This window comes from Notamacropus eugenii, chromosome 3 (assembly GCF_028372415.1).
Source record: "Notamacropus eugenii isolate mMacEug1 chromosome 3, mMacEug1.pri_v2, whole genome shotgun sequence".
In the NCBI taxonomy this organism is placed as follows: Eukaryota; Metazoa; Chordata; class Mammalia; order Diprotodontia; family Macropodidae; genus Notamacropus; species Notamacropus eugenii.
Genome location: NC_092874.1, coordinates 96,732,317 through 96,747,937, shown reverse-complemented (window position 1 = coordinate 96,747,937; position 15,621 = coordinate 96,732,317). Strand labels below are relative to the sequence as shown.

At 41.6% G+C, this 15,621-nt stretch overlaps 2 pseudogenes; one reads left to right on the top strand and one right to left on the bottom strand.

Moving 5' to 3' along the window:
* Nucleotides 1–8,533: 8,533 nt before the first annotated feature.
* LOC140531839 (stonustoxin subunit beta-like) lies at nt 8,534–9,600 on the bottom strand (annotated as a pseudogene).
* Nucleotides 9,601–10,473: 873 nt separating this feature from the next.
* On the top strand, nt 10,474–14,985 carry LOC140531838 (sialomucin core protein 24-like; annotated as a pseudogene).
* Nucleotides 14,986–15,621: the final 636 nt, after the last annotated feature.

Below are 15,621 nucleotides of genomic sequence, written 5' to 3'. Positions count from 1 at the left end.
TTCCAGGAAAGCTAGTTGTGCTTGGAGAGGTTCATAGTCCCTTCTGAAGTTTCAGATGGAAATACAGTCTCAGCTCTGATCTCTTTGGTGTTTGTGTTTTGGTCCTTATCTCCATAGAAAGATCCTATGGTTTTTTCACTTTTCTTCTGCTTTTTCCTATTCATGATGTTGGCTGAGTGTTGTAGCTTCTGGTTCTTTCAGTCAGAAGGTACAGAACTTTGTGTTGAGCTGATGTGTGAAAAAGCTAAAAGCAGGTTTTTGTTTTTTGTTTCCCAGATCAACCCTGGGGTTAGCTTGTTAAGTGTGTGGGAGGAGTGGTCTGGTCACAGGAGATCTCCTCAGCTGAACTAAGGCAAAGGCAAACTCAGGGGGTGGTGATCCCAGCTTCCCTATTGTCTTCCCTTTTCCCCTGGAGGGCTGAGGCACGCCTAGATGCTAATGCATGTTCCCACCCCTCCTGGGGCTCGTCTCCCGGTGCTGAGGCTTGCCTGGGTCTCAGTGCGAATTTTCTCTGCCCTGGGTCCTCTGTCCTTCCGGATCGCCTCCGCCACAGTAGGAAGAATCCCCCTTTGCTATTTTCCTAGCCTCTGGTGTTATGAGACTATTTGCCCCCTTCTGCTGTTCCCGCTGATCCAGGATTTTTCTGGGGAAATATTTTATGGTTCTTTCACGGTCATCAGAGGGGAGGAGGGAGCATTTACTGATCACTCCGCCATCCTGGCTCCTGGAAGTTCAAGTAGATGACTTGTCGAAGTTTAGTCTTCAGGCTGAAGGTTTCAAGGGCTGCTGTGCTGATATCTGGTGCTCAGTGGCTCTCACTGGCTCGGTTTGGCTGGTCTCCTGCTCCACTGGTTCCGCCTGCCGCTCTCAGGCTTCTCAGGTCCCTTCCGCCCTGCTGCCCTGACCACGCTGCGCTGTGTGCTGGGGGCTCACCCCCGCAGAACAGATCCTTCCCGTGGACCTTCCAGTCTAACCTGGGCTCTGAATCCATCAAAGTCTGTCACCCACTGGATTCCGCACCTCCAAAGTTTGGTCAGATTCTCCTTTCAGAGGTATCCAGAGGAGTTTGTCCAGGAGCTTAGGTGAGTCGTTGCTTTCACTCCACCATCTTGGCTCCGCCCTTCTCTAGTAACTATCTTAAACATAGGTTTTACATTTTCCATACATAAAGGACAAACACTCTATCCTTATTTAGTTCCTTGTAATTGGTCACTGTTATGTACTTCATATTTCTCTTGGATCTTGTATGTTAAGTCTTCTGTTGAGTTCAGGTTTTTGTTTTTTTTTTAACAGATTCCTGAAAGTCTGACAGTTGATCAACTTTTCCCCCCAGGAGAGACAATATCAGAATTATTGGAATACCTGAAAGCCATTAACAAAAGGAAGACCTGAATGGAATTACTTTCTTAAGTTAGCTTTTGTACCTCTTTTTCCATTTGGTCAGTTCTACTTTCTTGGGAATTGTTCTCTTCTGTGAATTTTTGGGCTTTCTTTACCAGGCCGTTGACTCTTTTTCTCAATTCTCTTGCATAATTCTCATTCCTTTTCCTAATTTTCTTCTATCTTTTGCATTTGATTTTTACAATCTTTCTTGAACTCTTTCAGAAAACTTTCTGGGGTTGAGATCATTTCATATTTCTCTGAGGCATTTTGTATTCATTTTGACATTATTGTCATCTTCCGAGTTTGTATCTTGATTTCTCCATCACCATAGAAGCATTAGATGATCAGGGCCTCCCTCTCCTTCACTTTACAGCCTATTTCATGAATTTTAAAGATGAGCTCTGCTCCTGGGTTTGCGGGGGCATCATCCCAGTTTTTTTTCACAGAGTGCCAGAGATTTGGTCACTGGCTTGTTACATGGGGGCCTTAGGAGCTGAGGCTTGTCTGTTGGGCCGGAAGTGGGGGTGAGGGCCTCTGGGGCTGGCAATTCCCTCACTGCACTGTGGTCTCCTAGCCTAGTTGAGACTGTTGCAAAGCAGGGTGGGGAGGCAGCGAGGATGGGGTTATCTGGTTCTGTCAGTTTGTGTGCTGAGCTGGGGCTGCATACTTCACAGCTAGCTGACTTGCTGCTGGCCTGTGGTGTACCCATCCTGTGGCCTTGGGAGCTGATTTGGACTGGTTGGTGCTCAGAGCCTTCCACTAGCTTGCCTGAACAGCACCTGTGCTAGGCTGTACACCCCTTGTAGTCAAGTGAGACAAACCTTTCCTGCAGTTCTTCTGCGTGATCTTAGGCTGGAAATTTGTTTCACTCCATCTTGTTGTGGGTTCTTTTCCTCCAGAATTCATTTTGAGGTTTGATTTAAAGTTGTTTTTAGAGCGCTCAGGCAACTTTCATCCTTCATCTCCACCATATTGGCCCTGCCTCAATTTCTCCCTAGTCACCTCTGGTTATCTTGGGGAAACCATTTACATTATAATTACTGAAACTTCCCAGGAATGGTTCTGGTAGAGAGAGGGAAAGGTAGCCACTCCCTTGTCCTTACAGGGCTGGGAGAAGGAAAGGTATTAATTTTGAAAGTGTGTTTTACCTAAATTTCTACTGCTTTACGAAATTTATCATGCTCCTTCAATATGTGCTTTGTTGTACAGAATCAGAATTTCTTATTGTTTTTTTCCATGTTCTCTTTTCGCATTCTGGTGAAACCTACGGATCCCTTATCAGAATAACGTTTTTAAATACATAAAATAAAATACTTAAGATTATGATAGAAGTTAACTACATGAAAATAAAATTAATAAAATATTTTTTAAAAGAGTTCATTGATCTATGGTTAACAACCCCTGTGAGATGAAGCTGGGATAGAAGAGAAGTATTTAATTCAACAAACATTTATTAAGTTCCTTTTATGAGTTGCCTACTGAATTCCTTGGCTTCCTTTAAGTCCCAATTAAAATCACTTCTTTTACTGGAAGCCTTCCTCATCCCCCTCTTAATTCTAGTAACTTCCCTCTGCTAATTATTTTCTATTTATTCTGCATATAGCTTGTTTGCATATATTTGTTTGCATGTTGCTCCTCCCTCCCGCCCCCATTAGATTATAAATTCCTGGAAAGCAGGGACTGTCTTCTCCTCTTTTTCTATCCCCAACCCTCAGCACAATGCTTAACCTATAGTAGGTGCTTAAGAAACCTTTATTAATTTCTAGGCCTCAGAGATCAAAACAACACAAAAGAACTGTCTGACTTAAAGTAACTTATATTTTGGAGTGAGAGGAATAGCAGGAACACAGATAAGTAAAATGTATTTATGAAATTCCCCCAAAATTTTACTTTACTGTCTCTGTCTGCCTTTTTAATCTCTCACAGGCTTTCTCATTCAGAAGCAGTGCAAGACAGAGCCAAGTCTAGACAGGACTTTTTGTAAATGGCTAACCAGTTTGTGACAGAAAACATGGATATAATTTAGGGCCCTTTCAAAACTTCTGGAAGGTGTAAAATTTTCATCCTCACTACAAGAGGGAGAGTGGGTGTGGGAATGTGAGGGGTAAACTCAGTGTCCACAGGATGAGAAGTTTCCCTTGTCTCACAGAGCCTGCTGTGGATCATCAGCTGCTACAGACCCTGCTTAGGAATAAAAATCAGTGAGCCTTCGAATTTCTTTGCTTTCTCCTCCCTTCTTGTCTGCAAGAAATGCTGTGAGAATCCTGTTCATGTATGTTGTTTGCATGTTTGGGGGGGAGCAGAAGAAGCATAATTTCTCATCATGGAAAAGGAGTTGAGAAGAGAAAAGAAAAGAAAGAATTAGCTTCTCAATGAGGAGGAGGTGAGTGTGTCTGGTTTATGTTTATGTTCATTTCACATCTGATAAAACTCCAGTGATCTATGTCTTGCATATTTGGATATGGAGGAGACAGTGGTGTATCTCTCTCTCTCTCTCTTTCTCTCTCTTTTGATGTTTTTCTTTTTATTCCTCCCCCCAACTTAATAGTATTTCATTTCACATCTATTAAAAATCCTATGATCTATGTCTTACATGTTTGTATACAGAGGAGTAAGAGTGGTGGTGTACCACAAGGGGTGGGGGTACAACCAAGAGAAATGCAACAATTACCACATTTTACGGACTTATTAGTCAGGTTTAGCCTATGACCTCAAGAAACACACCAGGAACAAACATTTTTCCAGGTGTGAAAGACAAAAAAAATTAATTTTTAAAGTTGACCTGAGTGATGTCTCTAGGGGTGACTCAGATATTACATTCAGAGTTCTTCCAAATCCCTAGAATGGTTTCTAATATGTCTTCTTATATATTTTCCTAAAGGTTGTGGTATGAACTAAAACAAAAGTTTCACATCTATAGTGAAACCCAAAATTTTGTGTGTGACTCTTACAGAATGCTGTTATAAGGGAAAATAATTAGTGTTAAACCACAAGTTTCTAAAATAGAAAAAGGAGGCAATGGGGTTGTTGATAAAAATTCAGAATTGTTTGTATAGGAGACCTCAGGTTGTTTTCTAGTATGGAAACAAAGTTCTTTTTTTTTTGTCACACAGTTTCATGTTGTTAAATAGTTGTGTACTTTACTGTACAGAGGAGCATATTTCTGTTTAAAAAAGCCCAAGTCCAAGGTTTCTTGCAGGGCAGCACTTTCCCCAATGATGGCTCAGCATAAAACACTCCCCTTTTTATTTCTGCAGGAATGTAGCTACAGACAATGCCAAATACTGAAGAGCATATGGCAATAGAACTTGGTAGTTCTGCATTTCATTTCCCTGGGAAGTCTGATGTTACCTATGGCAGGATTTCAGTGTATGCATAATGAAATTGCACATTTCCAGGGGTTTTCTTACCACACAGTTCTAAGGATCAAGAAGTTCATAACACTCAGCCTCTATTTCCCAGAAATAATGCTTGATTGCACTTCACATATATTTCAAAGTAATAATCAAAGTTTGAAGAAGGAACAAGTCAAAATCTTGAGCTTCTGAAAGAAAGGGTACAGGAATGAGATTAGATTGAGGTAACAGATCACAAGACACACACACAGAGGATTTGGCAAGAGTAGCATATGCAGCAATCTCTGCCAGTTTTGTTTTTACTGAAATGTTTTCAGTGCTTAAAAGGGAGCAAAATCTGATAGAGAGCCACAAGAAATGCCAATTAGTAAACTAGAAATGTAGCTTTAAAGCAACTCTGATTTCATTTCTTTTTCAGAATAATATCTGAGGAGGTGTTCATGCACCCATGGATCCATGAGATTTTGCCATTTTTCTCATTTTCTTTATGCCATGTCATAAAATGCCACCATAGTAACAGTTGTGATGTGGTAAGAGATTATGACTTTGGAGTTTCAATAAGCGGAATTGTTATTTTCAAAAGCAAATTAGGTTGTTTTTTAAAGAGCTATTCAAAGAAGTCTAAGCAGTGTACTTTTGGAAACAGTTTTTCACAATGTCATTAATCTATTTGAATAGTAAGCTATAAGTCAAATCAAAAGCAAATAGCTAAGGCAGCCTTAAAAGAAAGAAGACAGAATACATAGGTATAATTTTACAGAGAATAAAACCAGCAGACTTCTCAACTGTACATGTGCAGAGCTCCACTCTGAACAGATTCAATGTATTTTGTTAGGGAAATCGCAGAATCTGGGTTAGAAGGGATCTCAGAGGTCTCACAAAATCAGAGTGGTAGAGATGGAAGAGATCTCATCCCATCTAGTCTAAAACTTGCCATTTGAAAGATATGCAAAGCGGAGGCCAGGATATCAGAAGGTCTTGCCCTAGATCACAAAGTTGGTTAAGAGCAGTCTTGAGGCTGTAGAGTCCCAACCTGGAGCTGTCTCTCAGATCACACCTGTCTCCTCATCTTCTGCCCTTCCTCTCTTTCAGGATCCTCTCTACCTTATCTTTAACATGATCAATTGTTCTCTGATTGAACACCGATGGTGACAATACCTTGTAGGTGATTATTCCATTCTCGGATACTCCTAATTGCTGCAAGGCAATTTTTCATGTTCTAAGAAAGTTGTGTTTCTTTTTCCTGTACCTTTCAGGAGTAGTACTGGTATTGCTATAAACTTTCCAACTCTTTAGAGTTTATTTTTTCTGACTTTATAGTCAGTCATAAACATATAAGTCAAACCTTTCATTGTTTTTGCTTCTTTGTATATTTGTAATTCATCTCTTTTCTCTTTATCTTTTAACGTATCAACCTTGTGAAAGAAAGATTAAAATGCTCATCACATTAGCTTTTATGTATATGTCTTCAAAACAAGTCTTATGTAAAAAAAATGGTCAAAACAGACAGGTCTGTCAATTCATCTTAGCCTTTACCTGTAGCACACCGTTATTCTAGTTCCCCCCCCCCCCAAAAAAAACCAAATTTTAAATATTGATTTTTTTTTTTCCATTTTGAAACAAACAATTCTACCAGGAACAGATTTATCTATCTTGCTCATGGTATTTTTGGCATCCAAGTGCAAGAGAGCACAAAGATAAAGTTCACTGATATAAACGTCCTTCATTTGTGTCCAGAAATTACATGAATTTCATCAATATCGTGTTAAATGGGGAACTATGTTTGATAAAGAGGGGATACCAGAGGTGTTTTCTCAAGAGTATGAAAGCTGGTGTGATTTAGGGGAACTTTTAGTCTCTCTCTTGGGCTAGCTGCAGATATGTATTCAACCTATACACAGATGCATTCTGGCTTCTGTACGTGACAATCGGTCAACTCATTAAGCTGGGATTGTTTCTGTCTCTGGATTTTGCCCTTTCCATGTGGTCCTGGCTTTCTAGCAGGTCTTGGTAACTGACCGTCCAAAACACTTGGACTCAAACTCTCTCCTGCCCAGGCGGGTGTTTCCTGTTGCACTTTTCCCATTCCCTGTTCTCACCGCAAGGCCACCACTGCCATGTGACTGTTTTTGAGGGGTGTTAGGAGATGGTGTTTCTTAGAATTACATAACTGCAAATGCCACCCATCCTCTGGGGCATGAAATGGAATAACTGTTATTGCTTGTTGGAAAACACATGCCTGCATTACACGCATACATAGCATTTATGCCCAGTTCTATTAATAATTGAGGCCCTTTTCTCCATTTTAAGATCTTGGTGTGATGTGGAGGTTTATTCTCCCCTTCCCTAAAGAATCTGAATTCCTATTTCATAGAGAGAATTCCAAAAGGGAAAAGCTATCATCACTTCTGAATGCTTTGTGCAGATACAAGTACATATTTTTCCACTTGATCTATTTTCCTTTTCTCTCCTTCTTTTTTTTTTGCAACATAACTAATATAGATATATGCTTTGCTTGCCTTCTAATGCATCTTTTGAATAAGTTGTGCAAGAGATAGATCATGGAGGGATAGCTTTTGGAACTTAAAATAATAGAATGTAAGAAGATACAAATATAATTAGGAAATATCCAATGAAATAAACGAAATATAAAAAGAAAGTTTATTTCTCATCCCCTCTAGAGTCTGAGCCCTTCATATGTAGATAGAATCCCAGACAAAACACAAACATGAGCACCTCTGTAAATTTCTGATTCCTCACTTGTAAGAACAACCCAAAGCCATTCTCCAATCACTTGACAGATAATTGGCAAGTTTGCTTTAGGGATTGTCTATTAGTTTGTGCTATTGCCTCTGAAACCAGCCAAGAAGGTCTCTCCAACTTGTCCAATTAACTTCATTGATGAGTGTCCATCTTGGCTTAGATGACCCACATCACCTGACATCACAGATAAGTTTCTCTATAGCTCCCTTGTCAGCCAATCTTGAATAAATGAGGGATTGTTTTCAGCTCCATATTCTCTTCCCCTTAAACAATCAAGACCCACACCTGGAAATTGAGGTAGCAGCTAACACTTTGGTCCTCATCATCACTATCCTAGAATCTCCCCACTCCTGCCCACCAAATTAGGCTACTCTAGTAGAGGTCAGAGAAGGGACTTTTCAAACACAGTAAAGAGAAACTGAAAAGTCATTTTTGGAACCTCCCTACTACCCCAAATCAGATAGAGATTTGAAGCATCCCATCATCACACCCCTATCTACAACCCTCCTGGGCCTTGGGAAGCTATATAGAAGTAACTTTTAATAAATCATTTTTTTGAACATATAAATCTTGTGGCTGGATTTCCTTTACAGTATCCTAGGGTAGACACTTGAGTTACCACATAATCACAGATTGGGAGGCACATTTACCACCAAATGAGGGAAATGAAACAGGGTACCTGTAGGGTACCCTGAATAAGTCTTTTTCCTTTAAATTAATAAGAAAAGAAAACAACTTCCTCAAACTCAGGAATCCCTTGTTCGAAATTGTTGCCAGTGAGAAGCCTTCCTTGAGGTCTCCCTCTGTCTCCCCAGTTGGGATTTTATACATATGTCCACCTAAGCCCAACAACTATCTAGTACCTGTGATCATAAATGTGAAATACCACATCCGCTTTCTTAAGTCACCTCAAGTAAGTGAAGGTGACCTTCCAGTCCTATAATGCTCATCCTCTTCTACCTACGACAGTACTCAAAAGTCCAAATATATAGATCTGGAAGTAACAGTAGTACATAGCACTTTTTCTCCCATTAGTGATCATCCTGTGACATTCTGGCCATAGTGTTGTCTTGGTCTGGGATAGATGATACAATGAATTGAGTCTTCTCAGTGGAATGATTGACCTTGGCAAACATTGTAAAGGATTCTGCCAATTGTATCACTTTTCTCCTTGTCTCTCTGTCCTTCAGCCATGAGGAATATGTCCTTTGCTCACATTCAGGACTGAATGATGCTGGATTCCATAGCCACCATTTCCAATCTGCTAAGTAGGGTTCCTCCTGCAAGCAGGTGAGTGCAAACAGCAGGACAAATCTGTGGGGAGAGTCTAGTGCTGTATTGTCCACCACATTCTGGTCAGCTATGACTGGCACCTCTTTCAGAAGGGTAATGTAGGAATTTACCATCTTCATCTCCTGGAGCTTCTGATCTAGGATCTCTGAGGGCCTTCTAGTGCTGAATGGGGACTGGCTTTCCCTAAAGTATTGGTTAGCTCATCATCAGAGGTAAGACCTTGGCTATTTCCTTCTGTAACAACTGTCTGTGCTGCTTATTTAGCTCTTGGAATAGCCTGACCTTTTCCCTGGTTGCAGAAAAGACTGAGAACTCTGGTGTCTCCAGCATGTCATGACACCTCTTGTCACACTCAGATAACTTCTCCACAGTGTTCTGGGCATCCCACATCATGCTAATGTTGATCCCTCGGGGAGCTCAGCTTCTCTAGAGGGTAGAGCCAGACTAGGAGGGGCACCCCACAGCCCCTAAGCAGCTTCAGAAGGGAGGCATAGACTTTTACTGCCTCTTCATGTGTCATGGTATTGGTACCAAGAACAAAATCCCCATAAAACTTACACTTGAATTCCTTAGTTGATTTTATGATACTGTCCTCTCCCAGTAATCTTCTTGCTGCATGGGCAGTCTTCTCTGCCTCAGCCTTCAATGTTGCTTCTATATCCTTGACATTTTCATTGGTGGGAACTTTCTGATCAAAAACCAAGAAAGCCTGGGCCCCACAGAGCACTGCAGTGATCACATCGGTGGTTGTTCCATCATTAAACACCTCATGATAAGAAATATTTTGATATTTCAAGTGGTTCATTTTGAGGAGGGAATACTATGTAGTCATACTGCTTTTGGCATGTCTTGGTGTCACATAAATACTTGGTAGAGTCGCCTATTTCAACCCCCCAGGACACCTACTTTCAGCTCAACAAGGATGTTCGGGACATGGACTTTTCATCAACAGAGTCAGAAGTGATGATGTCAAAGTCAGTCTTATATTGATTTGTGCTTACACTTCTCTCAAGGGTCTTTGCGACCCACAAAGTGAAGCCTAGAATGTGACGGAGACATTAGGGGGTTAATGTCAGATTATAGAGGGACAGCATCCTGTCACTTCAGGGAGTTTTTTCCAGCAGGGACAGCTGGGCCTGGGAGGCAGCTTGTGGAAGGAGGGTAGGCAGGTCAGATGCCAGAAGTGGGAACAAATCTCACTCCTGACCTGGAAAGAACTTCCCTATGCCCCCTGCAGCTCCCTCATTCCACTGAATCTTCTATAACTGATAAGGGGAACCCTTACTAAGCCTCTCCCTGCTCTGAACCTCTGAATCTGGATCCTCATTCTTTCTGCCTCACAGTCCCTGTACACACCTCCTTCCTGTGAGTCCCTCTGTTCTTTCCACAGGTAGGGAAGCCTCTCCTCCTCCCAGCCCGAGGATTGCATCCTATAAAAAAAGCTCTTGGTGATAGAGGTTTCACAGGGTTTACAAAGCACATTCCTCCCAAAAGTTTTATGAATGAAGTAGTGTTATCATCATTAGCCCCTTTTCCAGAAAAATGCAATGTTGGTCACCTTTTTGGAGAACATATAGCTAGTACATGTCAAAGCAGAGCCCTGATCTCCTGACTACAAGAGTAGCCTACACACTGCCTGCCCTAGATAGAGTGCATGAGGTGACCCAGAGTGAGGTCAATGCCTGGTGAGTGGAGAAGGAATGTTGCACGTATGTAGTGGGTTTGGCAATGTGAGCTGAGGGTACAGTGTTTGGAGCATTCTCTGAAACAGAAAAGGAGTAGTTATGCTTCTGTAGAAGTATTGCTCATTCTGGGTTGTCCTGACTGGGCTCCCCTTGCTTTGAGACATTTTATGCTGCTAGCTAATAACATGACTCCTAAGCATTATTATAGCACTTTAATATCTGTAGAGTATTGTGGAGTGACTGAGCAAGTTGTAGTATGTGATTGTGATGGAACACTATTGTGGTATAAGAAATGAGGGGCAGGAGGCTTTCAGAAAAGCCTGGAAAGACTTACATGAACTGATGCAAAGTGAACAGAACTAGGAGAACATTGTACAAAGTAACAGCAAAATTGTACAGATGATGACTTGTGAATGACTTAGCTATTCCAAGCAATACAGTGATCCAAAACAATTCTGAAGGACTTTTGGTGAAAAAAGCAATCCACCTCTAGAGAAAGAATGGCAAAATAATTCTTTTATTTTTAAACTTTTTTTTGTGGGTTTTTTGGATATTATTTGTGTGAGTTTTTCATAGCATGACTGATACAGACATATGTTTTCCACGACTGCATGTATATAATCTAGGTGAAATTTGTTATTTTTTCCATAAGGAGAAACGGGAGAGAGGAAGAGAATTTGGAATTCAAAATATTTTTGAAAAATGAATGCTGAAAATTTGTGAATTTTTTACAAGTGATTGAAAAAAACAAAATTAAAAGCAATAAATAAAGATTTTCAAAGCACTTTGTGATGTTATCTGATTTGATCCTCAGAACAATCAGGAGAGATAGGTGCTTTTATTATCATTCCCATGTTGTAAAGGAGGAAAGTAAGAAAGACAGGGTTAAGTGACTAGCCCAGGGTCTTACAGCTAGGAGGTGTGTAAGGCTGGTGTTGGACTCAAGTCTTCTGATTTCAGTCCCCATCCATTCAAGTCTATCCATTGTACCACCTCTGCTGCACAGTACTAGCTAGCTTTTGGGAGGTGACTCAGGAAGGCAGTAAGTGAAATAGAATTAAGTGAGTCTTCTAGATACATGTTGTTCAGTAGTTTTTGACTCTTCCTGACCCCAAGGACCATAGCTGTGCATGGGGTTTTCTTGGCAAACATACTGGAGTGATTTCCTTTTCCAGTGGATCCTTTTGCCAGGCAGTGAGAGGTTAAGTGACTTGCCCAGGGTCACATACCTCATTTGAACTCAGGTCTTGCTGACTCCAGGCCAAGTGCTCCAACCACTGAAGCATCAGCTGCCTCTCTTCTAGATGAAAAGCCAGTGTATATTCAAGCAAGCTACAGATCTCCCCCTTCCCAAGGGAAAGTGGTGGGATTCCCTGCTCTACCACCTTCCCACCAATCCATCATTAGGTCTTCCTTCCTCCTTCAAGGCTGCCTTTCATCTTAAATTTAACCAGATTCGTTAATATGCACAAACACCTTAGGGGTGTGTGTGTGTGTGTGTGTGTGTGTGTGTGTGTGTGTGTGTCTGTGTGTCTGTGTGTCTGTGTGTGTATGCGCGCGCGCGTGCGTGTCTCTGTCTGTCTGTGTGTATGTGTGACAATCTGCCCTCCCCTCCTCCCAACACTGTGTCTCATTTAATTAAGCCTCTAACCCCTTCTCTGGCTAAAGCTGTTTTTAAAAAGCTCAGTCTTCTTTTGCTTTGATGTTTCAAAGACTGCTTCTTTATCTGACCTCCACCCATCCGTGGTGAATGAGCCCCTCCTTATCCTGACTTCTTCAGACATCTCTCATCACTCCTGGCTGGGATTTGCCATCACATAGCATCTCCATTAGAACAAAGTGAGGTGTAATATATGTGTGATGGCTGAATACCCTGCAAGAGTCCCAAGGTTGGCTCCTAGAAGACAATCCCTTCTCAGGTGAATGTCCTTTCACACTTTGCCCAATTTGTGAGTGAGGGCTGTTCTTGAGGGGAGGTGGGTGAGAGAAGACGAAATCCGCGCTGGATCAGCAAAAGGATCCAAAGCTAAGGTTTTAAGCACGCAAAGAAACAAAGTAGACTGTCTGAAAGGGGCAGGTCAGCCACCTGAGCAGAACAGGGAGGCCACCCTCCCGAAGAGGTGCCACCAACTTCTCCCCTGGGCAATCTAGGCACTGTAGCTTCACCCAAATGAACAATCTTCTCCCTCCTCCTCGAAGAGCTGAGTTTATGGTCAGGGTTGGTGTGGGGTATGCCTGGAGCCTGGGTGTGTGAACAGCAGAAGGCAGATTGAAAAGGAAAAAAATTGCTGGAAAATGAAATCTCACCTAAAGGCTTCAGATTTCCTGAAAATGGGGAGATTAAAAAAAAAAAAGAGTTGTCCAATGTCACCTGACTGGTCACCTGAGTGTGCCCCTAAGCTGAGGAAACAGTGAATTTAATTGGACACAAATAACTCCTCTGGATTAACAAGAAACCGGTTCTTAATTACTAGATCTGTAGATTAACTAGACCTTTGCTCACTCTGTCTCCCTTGGTACTTAACCCCCTTTGGACCATTTTCCTACTTGCTCCCCTGACCATTATATTCAAGGTCCTCCTTTCATCTCAATAAAACCTTCTGATAAGCGAGCCTTCTTCTTTCTCTCACCCTGTAAGCTAGACTGTCCCTTTAAGGGCCTTTTCACATGAAACAGTTTTGTGATGAAAAAGAAAGCAAAGGAATATTTTTGTAAAAGAAAACCCCTAACTGTTAAGGGATGTAAGATATTTCCAGTGTTAACAGATGTAACTTTGGATGCCCAAAAGGAACAGGAAAAGAACTTTGTTTTATTTAATAAAATCCCTTGTAGAATGTATGTGTAAAGGAACTGCTTTCACATGGGATTTGAACAGTGTCAGGTGAAATTCACTGTGGCATCAATATAAAGTCCTCCAAAGCCTCACTCCATCCTGTCATCCCAAACAGCTTTCTTCTACTTGGTGCCTGAAATTCTTGAAAAAGTTGCTTGCTGTTTTCCTACTCCATTCTTTTTTTTTAAACATGTCTTTTTTTTTTTTAAATATTAAGTCAAACACCAAAAAGAGCATTTCCATGTACACAGCAAAACAAAAGAGACCCTCACATCTGAGATTGTGACTGTCTTTTATACGATTATTTTTGGAAGTACAGTTTTCACTTTGTGTAAATTTGCATTGACTTTCTTTAAAGAATTCTGAATAAAAAAAATCTGTATTCCCAGTTTTGAAATCATGCACGATTTCATGTATATCTGCCAGGAGAGGCTGTTAGTGCAGATATTGGGGCAGCTCGGAGTTCCTACAGAAAATCCTATTTCAGTCCTTATTTATGGGCTCCAACCTGCATCTCAGCGGAGGCTAGAACTGTGCTGGGGCATAAAGCTTTGAAAAAATCGAGTGACTGGGGTAGTGGAGTCACCGTGTGACCCCCAGGGGTACAGACTTCTTCCGCGGCAGTCCGCCCCTGAGCACCAGCACCCTGAACGTGAGGAGGGTACCTTGCCCGGCCCCGCAGGGCGTGCTGAGCGCTACAACACCCCAGCGCCACCTTCCGGGAGACCTCCTCTGTGTCGCCCACCACGAAGCCCACGACGAAGTCCGGTAGGACCCAGGCTCGGGCACCAGAAAACTGGAAAGTAAGTACGCACTGACTGCGGTTCCTGTGTTGAGAGCAAAAATACCCCATGCTTTTGGGCTGTTTGTAATGTAGGTGGTGGCTACTGTCCAGAAAATGGGGCAACTCCAGAACGGGCTGTTGTTAACAGTGCCAGCTGCTGTTTAGTGGGACCTCCTGCCAGTCCATCTCCAACCCAAACTCATTCTGCAGCCCAGCCTTCCCCTGCAGGCTCTGCCGTCCCAGCTGTCAACAGAGCTGTCACATCACAGGCACCAAGAACTGCTGTGATTCCTGCCTCTTCTACGGGAAAATCTACTTTCGATGCAACTGGGGAACTTCATTGGAGGAGTTGCCTTCCTGCTGAGTGGGCAGGCTGTGGTTTTCTTTCTCTTTAAATCTTGCAAGTCCAAAGAACAAAACTACCAAACTCTTTATGAAACCTTATAACATGGACTAGTAGTTTGTTTGTGTGGTTTATTGAAACCAAAATATTACCTTTTGAGATGTCCTACATGGAAGACAGTCTTTCAAAATCTTTACATCTCCAAAGGATGCATGGAGGGTATTTTGGCCCATCTTCCTGAAGAAAAAGCAGATCAATCACTTATATTCAACAGAAATACTGAAAATATTCAGCATGAATCCTTGTGGCTAACTGTCTGTTATTTTAAATGGATGCTGCTGTGGGACTTTCCCCTTCTTACCATGACATGCCTTATATAAGTACATTTGTGTATATGTATGCATACACACACACATATAAAAATTTGGTGGACACACACACATATATAGACAGAGAGCACAGGTTGAGTTGAATCAGAAGGGATGATATCCATAAAAAATAAAATTAATGGAGGAATATATTGGGAGGAGAAAGACAGAAATGGAATGGGGCAAATTCTCACTCACAAAAGAGATGAGAAAATTCTTTTTCAATGGAGGAGAAAAGGGAGGAGGTGAGAGGGAAAAAGTGAAAGCTTCCTCTCTCCATGTATGACTTGAGGGAATAGCATGCTCACTTAATTTGGAATGAAAATTTATATTATACTATAGGAAAGTAAGGGAGAAGGGGAAAAGTAGGGTGAGGGGGATGATAGAAGGGAGGGCAAATGGGAAAAGGGAGTAAGGGACAAGGTCAAATGAGAGAATAGAATAAATGAGGGACAGGGTAGGATGGAGGGAAATATAGTTAGTCTTACACAACATGACTATTATGGAAGTCTTTTGCAAAACTACACATATATAGCCTGTATTGAATTGCTTGTCTTTTCAGTGGGAATGGGTGGGAAGGTAGGAAAGGAGAGAACTTGGAATTCAAAGTATTGTTTTTAATTAATTTTATTTATTTTCCGTGTTCTACAGTCACTACCATACAACTTACATTATTATTTTTCCCCTCCCTCCCCAAGATGGCATACAATTTTATATAGGTTCTACACATACATTCCTTTTCAATATATTTTCACTACAGTCATGCTGTGTAGAAGAATTAAAATGAATGGGAGAAGTCATCTAACAAACCCA